Below are 14,618 nucleotides of genomic sequence, written 5' to 3'. Positions count from 1 at the left end.
CACCCCATACTCGTCCTGTGAGCGGTAGTTTGTTGTGCACCCCATACTCGTCCTGTGAGCGGTAGTTTGTTGTGCACCCCATACTCGTCCTGTGAGCGGTAGTTTGTTGTGCATCCCATACTCGTCCTGTGAGCGGTAGTTTATTGTGCACCCCATACTCGTCCTGTGAGCGGTAGTTTATTGTGCACCCCATACTCGTCCTGTGAGCGGTAGTTTATTGTGCACCCCATACTCGTCCTGTGAGCGGTAGTTTGTTGTGCACCCCATACTCGTCCTGTGAGCGGTAGTTTGTTGTGCACCCCATACTCGTCCTGTGAGCGGTAGTTTGTTGTGCACCCCATACTCGTCCTGTGAGCGGTAGTTTATTGTGCACCCCATACTCGTCCTGTGAGCGGTAGTTTGTTGTGCACCCCATACTCGTCCTGTGAGCGGTAGTTTGTTCTGCACCCCATACTCGTCCTGTGAGCGGTAGTTTATTGTGCACCCTATACTCGTCCTGTGAGCGGTAGTTTATTGTGCACCCCATACTAGTCCTGTGAGCGGTAGTTTGTTGTGCACCCCATACTCGTCCTGTGAGCGGTAGTTTGTTGTGCACCCCATACTCGTCCTGTGAGCGGTAGTTTATTGTGCACCCCATACTCGTCCTGTGAGCGGTAGTTTGTTGTGCACCCAATACTCGTCCTGTGAGCGGTAGTTTGTTGTGCACCCCATACTCGTCCTGTGAGCAGTAGTTTATTGTGCACCCCATACTCGTCCTGTGAGCGGTAGTTTGTTGTGCACCCTATACTCGTCCTGTGAGCGGTAGTTTATTGTGCACCCCATACTAGTCCTGTGAGCGGTAGTTTGTTGTGCACCCCATACTCGTCCTGTGAGCGGTAGTTTGTTGTGCACCCCATACTCGTCCTGTGAGCGGTAGTTTATTGTGCACCCCATACTCGTCCTGTGAGCGGTAGTTTGTTGTGCACCCCATACTCGTCCTGTGAGCGATAGTTGTGCACCCCATACTCGCCCTGTGAGCGGTAGTTTATTGTGCACCCCATACTCGTCCTGTGAGCGGTAGTTTGTTGTGCACCCCATACTCGTCCTGTGAGCGGTAGTTTGTTGTGCACCCCATACTCGTCCTGTGAGCGGTAGTTTGTTGTGCACCCCATACTCGTCCTGTGAGCGGTAGTTTGTTGTGCACCCCATACTCGTCCTGTGAGCAGTAGTTTATTGTGCACCCCATACTCGTCCTGGGAGCGGTAGTTTATTGTGCACCCCATACTCGTCCTGGGAGCGGTAGTTTGTTGTGCACCCCATACTCGTCCTGTGAGCGGTAGTTTGTTGTGCACCCCATACTCGTCCTGTGAGCGGTAGTTTGTTGTGCACCCCATACTCGTCCTGTGAGCGGTAGTTTGTTGTGCACCCCATACTCGTCCTGTGAGCAGTAGTTTATTGTGCACCCCATACTCGTCCTGGGAGCGGTAGTTTATTGTGCACCCCATACTCGTCCTGGGAGCGGTAGTTTGTTGTGCACCCCATACTCGTCCTGTGAGCGGTAGTTTGTTGTGCACCCCATACTCGTCCTGTGAGCGGTAGTTTGTTGTGCACCCCATACTCGTCCTGTGAGCAGTAGTTTATTGTGCACCCCATACTCGTCCTGGGAGCGGTAGTTTATTGTGCACCCCATACTCGTCCTGGGAGCGGTAGTTTGTTGTGCACCCCATACTAGTCCTGTGAGCTGTAGTTTATTGTGCACCCCATACTCGTCCTGTTAGCGGTAGTTTGTTGTGCACCCCATACTCGTCCTGTGAGCGGTAGTTTGTTGTGCACCCCATACTCGTCCTGTGAGCGGTAGTTTGTTGTGCACCCCATACTCGTCCTGTGAGCGGTAGTTTGTTGTGCACCCCATACTCGTCCTGTGAGCAGTAGTTTATTGTGCACCCCATACTCGTCCTGGGAGCGGTAGTTTATTGTGTTTATTGTGTTTATTGTTTATTGTGTGTGGGGTGCTCGTGGGGGCCTCGTAGCCTGGTGGATAGCGCGCAGGACTCGTAATTCTGCGGCGCGGGTTCGATTCCCGCACGAGGCAGAAACAAATGGGCCAAGTTTCTTTCACCCTATGCCCCTGTTACCTAGCAGTAAATAGGTACCTGGGTGTTAGTCAGCTGTCACGGGCTGCTTCCTGGGGGTGGAGGCCTGGTCGAGGACCGGGCCGCGGGGACACTAAAAGCCCCGAAATCATCTCAAGATAACCTCAAGATAACCCCATACTCGTCCTGGGAGCGGTAGTTTGTTGTGCACCCCATACTCGTCCTGTGAGCGGTAGTTTGTTGTGCACCCCATACTCGTCCTGGGAGCGGTAGTTTATTGTGCACCCCATACTCGTCCTGGGAGCGGTAGTTTGTTGTGCACCCCATACTCGTCCTGGGAGCGGTAGTTTGTTGTGCACCCCATACTCGTCCTGTGAGCGATAGTTGTGCACCCCATACTCGCCCTGGGAGCAGTAGTTTATTGTGCACCCCATACTCGTCCTGTGAGCGGTAGTTTGTTGTGCACCCCATACTCGTCCTGTGAGCGATAGTTGTGCACCCCATACTCGCCCTGGGAGCAGTAGTTTATTGTGCACCCCATACTCGTCCTGGGAGCGGTAGTTTGTTGTGCACCCCATACTCTCCCTGTGAGCGGTAGTTTATTGTGCACCCCATACTCGTCCTGTGAGCGGTAGTTTATTGTGCACCCCATACTCGTCCTGTGAGCGGTGGAGTAAAGGCATTAGAGAAGGCATAAAAACGTCTTAATCAGAAGGTCTCTTTCACCCTTATTCCTAATCCAATCTGCTCTTGACTTCTGTTAACCTGTTTGAGGCTGTGGTTGGGATCAGTCGTCATCACTGCTAAGTAACTAGTGCAATTCGTATTAATTTTCTCTATGAATTTAACATACTGCAGCTTATTTCCTTCCCTCGAAATCTTTTAAAGCAAATCAGTATATTTTACAAAATATAGTAATCAATTTAAATTTTATATTAACTTTATTAAAGATTTTGGAAATGGTGTATATTGATGGTTGTGAAACATTATCCTTTGTGGAATGTGATTGTTGATGTTCACTTCCTTTTGCTAAGTTCAAGTGATAACAAGTTCTTTGTACTGTGTAATAACTTGTGTCTTGTATTCTGTAGTGGCTTGTTTACCCTTCTTGTATTATGTAGTGTCTTGTGTACCCTCCTTGTATTCTGTAGTGTCTTGTGTACCTGTCTTGTATTATGTAGTGTCTTGTGTACCTGTCTTGTATTATGTAGTGACTTGTGTACCCTCCTTGTATTCTGTAGTGACTTGTGTACCTGTCTTGTATTATGTAGTGTCTTGTGTACCTGTCTTGTATTATGTAGTGACTTGTGTACCCTCCTTGTATTCTGTAGTGTCTTGTGTACCTGTCTTGTATTATGTAGTGTCTTGTGTACCCTCCTTGTATTCTGTAGTGTCTTGTATTCCCTCCTTGTATTCTGTAGTGTCTTTTGTACCTGTCTTGTATTATGTAGTGTCTTGTGTACCCTCCTTGTATTCTGTAGTGTCTTGTGTACCCTCCTTGTATTATGTAGTGACTTGTGTACCCTCCTTGTATTCTGTAGTGTCTTGTGTACCTGTCTTGTATTATGTAGTGACTTGTGTACCCTCCTTGTATTCTGTAGTGTCTTGTATTCCCTCCTTGTATTCTGTAGTGTCTTTTGTACCTGTCTTGTATTATGTAGTGTCTTGTGTACCCTCCTTGTATTCTGTAGTGTCTTGTGTACCCTCCTTGTATTATGTAGTGACTTGTGTACCCTCCTTGTATTCTGTAGTGTCTTGTGTACCTGTCTTGTATTATGTAGTGACTTGTGTACCCTCCTTGTATTATGTAGTGTCTTGTGTACCCTCCTTGTATTCTGTAGTGTCTTGTGTACCCTCCTTGTATTATGTAGTGACTTGTGTACCCTCCTTGTATTCTGTAGTGTCTTGTGTACCCTCCTTGTATTCTGTAGTGTCTTGTGTACCCTCCTTGTATTCTGTAGTGTCTTGTGTACCCTCCTTGTATTATGTAGTGACTTGTGTACCCTCCTTGTATTCTGTAGTGTCTTGTGTACCCTCCTTGTATTATGTAGTGACTTGTGTACCCTCCTTGTATTCTGTAGTGTCTTGTGTACCCTCCTTGTATTCTGTAGTGTCTTGTGTACCCTCCTTGTATTCTGTAGTGTCTTGTGTACCCTCCTTGTATTATGTAGTGACTTGTGTACCCTCCTTGTATTATGTAGTGTATTGTGTTCCCTCCTTGTATTATGTAGTGACTTGTGTTCCCTCCTTGTATTATGTAGTGACTTGTGTACCTGTCTTGTATTCTGTAGTGACTTGTGTACCCTCCTTGTATTATGTAGTGACTTGTGTACTCTCCTTGTATTATGTAGTGACTTGTGTTCCCTCCTTGTATTATGTAGTGACTTGTGTACTCTCCTTGTATTCTGTAGTGTCTTGTGTCTTGTATTCTGTAGTGACTTGTGTACCCTCCTTGTATTCTGTAATAACTTGTGTACGTGTCTTGTACCCTGGGGTAGCTAAGACAGGGCAGCTTAATGCCTTGTTTTCTAGAGCATCTCCTTCCTCTCTCCCATGTAATAATAAACAGGTTTTGTTTTGTTTCTCCGCGTTGTTTATAAGTGATGATGCGTATAACTCCCGCGGTCGGCGTCGCCTCCGTCATGTACATGAGGTAATCACCGGTGAGGGCTCATTAGCGGCCCCATCACACCACCTGGCAGCCTTCATGGCAGTAATTCCCAGAGATCCATCGTCACAAATGATACCGGCACCGTCTCAGTATATCACCTGACTTATGGCTCATTAGCTTTTGACTTATGGCTGCTAAATGACGACGCGCTGTCCCTGCGGTGTGGGCAAGTCTGCGCCAAAATTGTCACTAAAGACATTAATTTGTAAGAATGATGTATTGTGAAGGTGAGCACAGCGCTGTAGTGGCGGCCGCGGGTACTATCGCACGACGTATTCTCAGCAACCTAACGCATCAGTCATTTTTCCGATCACTCCATTTTGGATGGTTTATGGTCAGTTTTCGTGGAAATGACACGTCTTGGGGGATAAGACGAAGTGGATTGACTTGTCAGTTTGTCTGCCAAGACGAGTTACTCAGGATTGTGGACAATTTAAGAGCACTGTTTTCTCAACATGATGCCCATTTGTTATGTTTATTTTCTGGAGCATGAGTTTACCCTACACGATGTTCTCCGAACACTAGGCATTACTCGATATCTCAGTCATTCGTCTTTATCATTGGCCATTTTTTTTTTTAAGTGGGTAGAGTTGTAGAGTTGAATGCGTGTTGTGGTTGTTTAGGCCACGCAGCACCCCTCCAGCCACTGTGCTGGGGCCAGGTTCACGAAAGCACTTACGCAAGTACTTACGAACGTGTACATCTTTCCTCAATCTTTGACGGCTTTGGTTACATTTATTAAACAGTTTACAAGCATGAAAACTTCCCATTCAACTATTGTTATTGTTATAAATAGCCTCCTGGTGCTTCGAAACTTATTAACTGTTTAATATTTGGAAATAAAGTCAACAAAGATTGAGAAAAGATGTACAGGTTCGTAAGTGTTTGCATAAGTGCTTTCGTGAATCTGGCCCCTGATCTCCAGCCACTTGCTTCGTTGACGCAAAAGATGACGAATACAAAAGTGAAGGAGTGACAGAATTAACTTGAATCTGCTACTTGTCTAAAAACAAACTCCTTTAATAAGAGCGGGAAGAGCTCTTTAATAAGAGGTACAATGACCTGGTTGCCTCACATGCCAGCCTCACGCACCTCAAAAGTCAAACTTTTCTCATTTGTGTAAAGAAAACTTTTGCTAATAGTCTCTTACCTTAGTTTAGCTTCTCAAGTTTACAGAGCCATATGAAATATTGAAATGATCTCAAGAGTTCCTCATTGTAGCTCTGTAGAGTAATACACGTTTTACACAGCTTTTAGACTAAATAATTTATCGTGCCGGAAAGCGATTTTGATATTTAAGGAAATATGTTTCGGGTTCGTTTAGTCCATTACTGTGTCGCCTGTGAGTCTTTGAAATTATTGCCTTTGCCCGGTTTCCCTCATCCCCTTTCCCTCTGCGTTATACCCGAATTTCTTCCTCTCCCCTCATCTTCCCCCGTCTCTTCTCCTGATTTCTCCTTCCTCTCTCTCTCTCTCTCTCTCTCTCTCTCTCTCTCTCTCTCTCTCTCTCTCTCTCTCTCTCTCTGTCTCTCTCTCTCTCTCTCTCTCTCTCTCTCTCTCTCTCTCTCTCTCTCTCTCTCTCTCTCTCTCTCTCTCTCTCTCTCTCTCTCTCTCTCTCTCTCTCTCTCTGTGTGTGTGTGTGTGTGTGTGTGTGTGTGTGTGTGTGTGTGTGTGTGTGTGTGTGTGTGTGTGTGTGTGTGTGTGTGTGTGTTCATGTCTCAAAAAAACTGTAATACTGTAACTCGAATTCACGTTCATAGTTTTCGAGTAAACAATGAAAGTGGGCAAATAAACTGCGGGAGTAAGCATAACAAACTACGGCAAGTACAACCCCAGATTCTTGTTCACACTTCATGAATATCGCCTTGGGGGGGGGGGGAGGGGAGGGGAGGGAGGGGGGGGGGAGGGGAGGGGAGGGGAGGGGGGGGGTATGGATGCCTTGATTAAAGGGGGGGGGGCAACCTGTCCTCTTGTTTACATAGTACGTTTTGTAACTATGTGAGCCATATGCAGATGAGGAGTCACAATAACGTGGCTGAAAATTATTGACCAGACCACACACTAGAAAGTGAAGAGACGACGACGTTTCGGTCCGTCTTGGATCACTATCAAGTTGTTTGTGTCGACTTGATTGTCTCACACAATCGACTTGATAAATGGTCCAGGACGGACCGAAACGTCGTCGTCTCTTCACTTTCTAGTGTGTGGTCTGGTCAACATGCGGACCATCGTGCGTATATTGACGTACTGGGCAATTAGATAGTAGTGTTTGGTATTGTTCACTTTGTTAACAGTCGGGACAAAATAAGGCTCAAAACGAAGCCAATATTCCTAGGCCTAGAATAGCGTACATATATGTACTTTATTAAGGCTCAGAAAGGTCTAGGATAATTAGGTTAGGGTTTTCTTAGCAACATGAATACAAAAACTTTTCTGGTTTGTCCAAATTCAACAGTACTAAATTCTTCTTTCTAATTGTTCTTTACGTCAATATGTACAATAGTCAGTATGGTTACTATAAGCATTATCTAAGCAGGCTGGTGGGCGGCGGTGTCACATGCACCGATCCCGATCAGCCTGTGACACAAACCATGTTTTATATTGGAAAGTTGAGCGAGACTAGCCCCAAGCATCTGGCCTTCACCCTTGGATAGACGAACATTCTCTCTTGCAGATAGAGATAGATGAGCTTGGGTGTATGTAAATAGAAGCTGTCTCGAGTGGACCAATAGATCTGCAGTTTCCAATATTCTTTTGTTTTATGTTCTAATGTTTATTATTTTCCCGCTTTAAGATCAGTAAAGGAAACAGGAGTAGGCGTATTGACTTATACACAGCGGCTGCTAGTTCAGGTCACAAGTGTTGACAATGGTACAATGATACCTGATCAACCAGGCTGTGACTCATACGTCAGGCTGCGAGCAGCCGCGTCTAACAGCCTGGTTGATCAGTCCAGCAACCAGGAGGCCTGGTCGACGACCGGGCCGCGGGGACGCTGAGCCCCGGAAGCACCTCAAGGTAGCCTCAAGGTAATGGTACTAGTCGTCACACATCTTTATGCTTTAGGACCTTCCCCGTGTTATTGTCAGGCCTCCTCCGCTCCCAAGGCCAGAGAGTGCGTGTGTGTGAATCATTGCGATGCCTAACCCCATCAATCAGACATAAAGATTGACGAATAGAGTTACGGAGAACTTAGATTTCACGGCTTATGGGTGAAATGCCATGTCATGTCACAGCATGGGGGTGCAGCTGCCCACTTACTGGTCAGAAGGTTGGAATAAACTGTTTAATATTCGAGCCATGCAGGACTCTGGAGTGGCTGCAGGCACACACCGTGTGAGATGAGGTTATCTTCCCCATGTGGCTGGAGACTTGTGAATATAACTATCTACGGGCTCACCATAGCCCGTGTTACTTGGAACTTTTTGTTCCAGGTAGCGAATCTTTAACAACAACAACATTGTGAATCAGTTTGGTCTTTATGCCGCGCCGGTTGGCTGCCTGGGGTTTATTTATGGCATTGCTGCGGAAGTTAGTCTTAAGTTTGACTCGATATATTCTGGTCATGGTTGACCAGCGGACCTCTCGGCTGATGACTATCCTTATCAAACATATAATTGCATAAACTGAATCATAAATATGTTTATTTTCAAACGCAGAGTCGATTATGTTGCACTCTTGGGGTATACATCCATTTGATAATAGTGTAGTGTTTGCATTATATATATATATATATATATATATATATATATATATATATATATATATATATATATATATATATATATGTATATATAATATGTGCAGAATAACCACATGTGAAAAATAGAAAATGCTTAACGCGTTTTCGGCTAATTCGCCTTCATCAGAGCAAATTAGAATCATAGGATGGATTCTACTATGATTCTTTGAATCATAGGATGGATTCTACTATGATTCTTTGAATCATTGAATGGATTCTACTTTGCTCTGATGAAGGTGAATTAGCCGAAAACGCGTTAAGCATTTTCTATTTTTCACATGTGGTTATTCTGCACATATTATATATATATATATATATATATATATATATATATATATATATATATATATATATATATATATATATCTGTCACAGCATATATATATATATATATATATATATATATATATATCTGTTTTATGTTCACGTCTACATTATTCTTGGTGGTTGTTCAGTAAGTTATTGTAGTATTCTTAGTATCCCCCTAGCAGGGTTGGTAGGTCTTAAGCCCAACACCAAGCAGAAGGCTACTGTGCCCGATTATCTTCATCAGGGTGTGTGTGTGTGTGTGTGTGCACGCAGACACCAAGCATACTGGGCTCCATAACTGTAGATGTGTGTGTGTGTGTGTGTGTGTGTGCACGCAGACACCAAGCATACTGGGCTCCATAACTGTAGATGTGTGTGTGTGTTAAGGAATTATGAGGGGCCTCTTGTTAAGTCATGGTGGTACGAATGTTTTACTTGTCGATACAAGCTCCGGCGATGGTCGACTGATTCTGCAGGACACGGAGGATACTCTACCTGGAAATATAATAAGCAAATATCAAATAGTCTTCGGACGATGGGGCATCGTACATGGTTTGCATAAGTTACATACACACACACACACACACACACACACACACACACACACACACACACACACACACACACACACACACACACACACATACACACACACACACACACACACACACACACACACACACACACACACACACACACACACACACACACCCGACGCCGCACTCCACAAGTCATGGATCAATAGGTCCGTTAAAACTGCAGCATTGCAGGAAAGCACCGAAATCTCCTGACCAGCCACCCAAGTAGTCGTATCATGTGACCCAGCTATCTTACTAGACACATAAGGCAGCAGTTGACCAAACCATGTTGGCTGTACAATCCACTGGGCTGTTGCGTTATTTGGATCTAAATATCCGCCTTACATCGCAGAATAGTCGCACTACGCAATTTATCGTCTTGGAATGGCGTTTATGCATGTCACTACTGTTGTGCTACCAAAGTCGTTATCCTAGACGGATGCCATGCAGGCCTGAATGGCCATGCATACAAATGATGGGCTACCGTACTCCGTGCTTTAATTTATATATTATTCAGATATACAAAGCTAAACAGCAAGAGACACTAAAGATCTAACGAAGCTGTATATTAAGGGAAGGATAAAGGCGGAGTTGAAGAATATATTGTGCCCTGCCTCCATTTTAAACGTGTTGGCAGTATAAAAAGGAATGTCTCTAAGCTATTCAATTGGTTTTCCACTCGGTTAAAGGCAGTATTTCGCTTCGTCGGACTTGAATGATTCGTCTTACCGTGCACCGATAGTTTTAAAAGTAATCTTTAACGGGATTATATTTTTAACGTTTTTCTAACTCAAATTTATAATGGCTTTTAGTACAGGCCGTTCTGAACAAATCCACAAGGGCCGTGACGAGGATTCGAACCTGCGTCCGAGAGCATCCCCGACGCTGCCTTAATCGGCTGAGCTACGACATGGTAAAAGGAGTTGAAACCTAAGTTCTACTGAACTTACTGGATCCTGCAGCCTCTTCGAGGCACTAACCATGTCATGTTGTAGCTCAGTCGATTAAGGCAGCGTCTGGGATGCTCTCGGACGCAGGTTCGAATCCTCGTCACGGCCCTTGTGGATTTGTTCATTTGATGCATCACGCAATTGTGATTTGTGTGTGTAACAGGCCGTTCTCTTTGTTTTGTCACTCCGTCAAAAATCCAACCTATTACGCTAATCAGAGACGTACCAACCTAACATCGAGTCCGATGGATAGAAAACGTAGATGTTTGTTAGCAGTTTCTTTTCATAGTATTATTAATAAAATATTAGCAACACCTTAAAACTCCCCGTCCAGTGTTAAAATTAATAAAAAACTGTTCTCTGTGATTGGATAAATTAAATTTACCATTAAAATCAACTCCTTATCTTCGTCCATAAATGGGAAAAATTTGAGCGGTTCCAATAACGTGACTCAGCCGGGGAATTTCATTGCAACGTTGGTTACCGTAACGTTCAAAACGCGACCTGTTAGTTGAGAGGCGATTTGCACAATAACTGCAAAACAATAATCCTAGCTCTGGTGTTGAGCTTGTGTGCTCACTTTTATTCCTGATATATGTTAAGTTATACAAGAATAATCACAAAAACACGTGATTCAGTTATGCGTAAGTATCGACACAAGAAAAAAGAAACGAAATTAATCCAAGCACCTTCGTGATTCAACACATTTTCAAGGAATATAGAATTCCTTGAATGTGTTGACTCACGAAAGCACTCGGATTAATTTAGTAGTTATATAGTGATATTAAATCACTTGATCAGCTTATCAAGTGATACTAGACACTGAACCTTATTTATCCAGATTTCACAACCCGACAAATTGTTAACGTTTGTGCCTAAGCTAATGCGAACTAACCAGGCATCGAAGCTGATGCTTCTTTGTCCGAATACGTCAATATTACAGTGTTTTTAATTTCATTAAAGCACCGAAATTTGGTCGATAGCTCCACCATTGTGATGTAAAAATCGTTAGAATAGATCGTGTTTACCCAAATATACTAATTTGTTTAGGTCTGGTTGTAACCTCAGAGGCTCGAGTGCTGTTGTGACCTTGCTCCCTAGTTCAGTGTCATGGGCAAACATTCATATTGTAAAACATACAACGTTTTCCATGTCATTTATGTAAATGAACAAAAGAACCGGTCCCAAAACTGACCCCTGCGGTACGCCTCCCCGCGTGCCCAGCCACTCTGATACGTCTCCGTTAAGGACTCCTCGTTGCCTGTGTCATGCGGGGCCAGCATTAACACAACCACTTACGAAACCTGTATATCTTTCCTTAATCATGGGGTGGGGTGGGGTGGGGGGGTGCTCTGGTTTACAATTGTTAAACAGTTTACGAGCTTCGAAAGTTCACAACCCAAAGTTATTATGGTTATAAACAATCTTGTAGTGCTTCGAGCGCATAAACTGTTTAATTAATGCAGGGTCGTCGTGATTGTTGAAGGATGGACAGGTTTCGTTATTGGATGCGTCAGTGCTTGATGACTCCTCGTCGTGATGAATCGTCAATTCACATGTCTTAGCATACAATGCGTCTACATCGCGCGTCTTTACTCTTAACAACAATCTTTTGTGAAGAACATTTTCGAAAGCTTTCCAAAAATTGTGTACACACACACACACACACACACACACACACACACACACACACACACATACACACACACATACACACACACACACACACACACATATATGCTCTCGTTGGATACAGTACAAATACAAGACAAATATAAAATAAAAATAATTTTTTTGTAAAACATGATCGAATTGGTCATCCAAGCGAGCGAGCCATCATGAATCCCAGAGCTGGTGGTCTATAAAAGTGGCCGAGCTGGGGTAGTCGTGCATGCTAGAATGGTCGTAATATCGAAATGGTTGTCTTAGATAGTACTTATGCACTGAAGCACAAGCAATAATGGCATACATGAACTTGTTTGTTTTAAGTACAAAACAAAATTTATCGTTATGTTTTATTATAAATAAATGCAAATTCAAGCTTTTCATATATACATTCTGTCAGGAAAAGATTTAGTGAGAGTGGACAGGAAATATTGTTGGTAGCAACATTGTATGCAAGATGGTTGAGGTCACTGAATTGTGGTTGTCATTATGCAAGATCCCGTTCCTGGGGGGGGGGGGGAAGAATGCTCTCCTTCCACTCCCCACCCCCTCACCCCCTTCACTGCAATGCTATTCCCCTGGTTATCCCCTCACGCTCCTGCACCTCCCCCTCTCTCCCCTGAAAAACCACCACACCTCTCTCTCTCTCTCTCTCTCTCTCTCTCTCTCTCTCTCTCTCTCTCTCTCTCTCTCTCTCTCTCTCTCTCTCTCTCACACACACACACACACACACACACACACACACACACACACACACACACATACACACATACACATACACATACACAGTTTCAAGTGTAGATATGATAGAGCCCAATAGGCTCAGGAACCTGTACACCTGTTGATTGACGGTTGAGAGGCGGGACCAAAGAGCCAGAGCTCAAGCCCCGCAAGCACAACTAGGTGAGTAAAACTAGGTGATTACACACACACACACACACCCTGAAAAATAATTGAAAGAATAATTAGGCTAAGACTTGTTGCACACCTGGAGAGCATTGGGTTTGTAAACAAACGCCAACATGGGTTCTGGACAGGGAAATCATGCCTAACAAACCTTTTGGAATTCTATGATAAAATAACAAGGATAAGGCAGTACAGAGAAGGCTGGGCAGACTGCATATTTCTAGACTGCCAGAAGGCCTTTGACACAGTACCGCACATGAGACTGCTATACAAACTTGAGAGGCAGGCATGAGTAAGAGGAAAGGCCCTAGCATGGGTAAGGAACTACCTAACAGGAAGGAGCCAGAGAGTAATGGTAAGGGGCGAGAAGTCGGACTAGCGAACAGTAACGAATGGAGTACCTCAAGGATCGGTGCTGGGACCAATCCTCTTTCTATTTAAATGATATGTTTACAGGAGTGGAATCCTACATGTCAATGTTCGCGGATTACGCAAAATTAATGAGAAGAGTTGTGACAGATGAAGATTGTAGGATCCTCCAAGAGGACCTGGAAAGATTGCAGAGATAGAGAAATGGCTACTGGAGTTCAACACTAGTAAATGTAAAGTAATGTAAATCTGATCAGGTGATAGGTGACCAAAGGGACAGTACGCAATTAAGGGGAACTGCCTACATGTAACGATTCGAGAAAGAAGCCTGGAAGTGGACGTAACACCCTATTTAACTCCTGAGGTGCATATAAATAGGATAACGACAGCAGCGTACTCGACACTGGCGAAAGTTATAATTTTATTCAGAAACCTAAGTGAGGAGGCTTTTAGGGCGCTTTACATGAGTGTTCAATAAACCCTTGAACTATATGTTTAACACTTCTCTAACCCTGTCCATGGAGGACAGAAGAAAATGTATATATGCTGGTTAGCATTGTAAATGTGTGGCCACGTCTGTGGTAGAAAATAATAATAATAATAAAAAAAAAACTGCCTGCGTGAGACCAGTCTTAGAGTACGCCGTGCCGTCATGGAGTCCCCATCTGAAGAAACACATAAGGAAACTGGAAAAGGTTCAAAAGTTTGCGACGAGGTTTGTCCCAGAGTTACGAGGGATGGGATATGAAGAGCGCCTGAAGGAACTGAATCCTACGACACTAGAAAAAAGAAGGAAGAGAGGGGATATGATAGGAACATATAAAATACTCAGGGGAATTGACAAAGTGGAAATAGATGAAATGTTCACACGTAATAGTAACAGAACGAGGGGACATGGGTGGAAGCTGGAAACTCAGATGAGTCACAGAGATGCTAGGAAGTATTCTTTTAGCGTGAGAGTAGTGGAAAAAATGAATGCACTTAAGGAACAGGTTGTGGAAGCAAACTCTATTCATAATTTTAAAACTAGATATGAAAGGGAAATGGGATAGGAGTCATTGCTGTAAACAACCGATGGCTCGAAAGGCGGGATCCAAGAGCCAATGCTCGATCCTGCAAGCACAAATAGGTGAGTACACACACACAGGACCAAAGGCGGGACCAAATAGCCAGGGCTCAACCCCCGCGTGCACAAATAGATGAGCACACACACACACACACACACACACACACACATACACACACACACACACACACACACACACACACACACACACACACACACACACACACACACACACACACACACACACACACACACCTACACACACACCTACACACACACCTACACACACA

General features: G+C 44.1%; 1 protein-coding gene across 1 annotated transcript in view; it reads left to right on the top strand.

Annotated features, from left to right (window-relative positions):
• LOC123761441 (band 4.1-like protein 4) overlaps window positions 1-14,618 on the top strand; it is an 817,171-nt gene that overhangs the window by 66,069 nt on the left and 736,484 nt on the right. The window lies entirely within an intron of this gene.

The sequence above is a fragment of the Procambarus clarkii genome, chromosome 15, assembly GCF_040958095.1.
Source record: "Procambarus clarkii isolate CNS0578487 chromosome 15, FALCON_Pclarkii_2.0, whole genome shotgun sequence".
NCBI lineage: Eukaryota > Metazoa > Arthropoda > Malacostraca > Decapoda > Cambaridae > Procambarus > Procambarus clarkii.
This window is presented reverse-complemented; position numbering and strand designations above follow the sequence as displayed.